Here is a 708-nt window from a genome sequence, read left to right as displayed (position 1 = left end):
GCTGGCTAGAACAGTCTCTAAGGTGCAGGGTAGAGTATTGGGTGGTAGCTGGCTAGAACAGTCTCTAAGGTGCAGGGTAGAGTACTGGGTGGTAGCCAGCTAGAACAGTCTCTAAGGTGCAGGGTAGAGTACTGGGTGGTAGCCAGCTAGAACAGTCTCTAAGGTGCAGGGTAGAGTACTGGGTGGTAGCCAGCTAGAACAGTCTCTAAGGTGCAGGGTAGAGTACTGGGTGGTAACCAGCTAGTAACAGTTTCTAAGGTTCAGGGTAGAGTACTGGGTGGTAGCCAGCTAGAACAGTCTCTAAGGTTCAGGGTAGAGTACCAGGTGGTAGCCGGCTAGAACAGTCTCTAAGGTGCAGGGTAGAGTACCAGGTGGTAGCCAGCTAGTAACAGTCTCTAAGGTTCAGGGTAGAGTACCAGGTGGTAGCCAGCTAGTAACAGGTTCAGGGTAGAGTACTGGGTGGTAGCCGGCTAGAACAGTCTCTAAGGTTGAGGGTAGAGTACTGGGTGGTAGCCAGCTAGTAACAGTCTCTAAGGTTCAGGGTAGAGTACCAGGTGGTAGCCAGCTAGTAACAGGTTCAGGGTAGAGTACTGGGTGGTAGCCGGCTAGAACAGTCTCTAAGGTTGAGGGTAGAGTACTGGGTGGTAGCCAGCTAGTAACAGGTTCAGGGTAGAGTGCTGGGTGGTAGCCAGCTAGTAACAGGTTCAG

The sequence above is a fragment of the Salmo salar genome, chromosome 22 (assembly GCF_965601325.2).
Source record: "Salmo salar chromosome 22, fSalSal1, whole genome shotgun sequence".
Lineage (NCBI taxonomy): Eukaryota > Metazoa > Chordata > Actinopteri > Salmoniformes > Salmonidae > Salmo > Salmo salar.
This window is presented reverse-complemented; position numbering follows the sequence as displayed.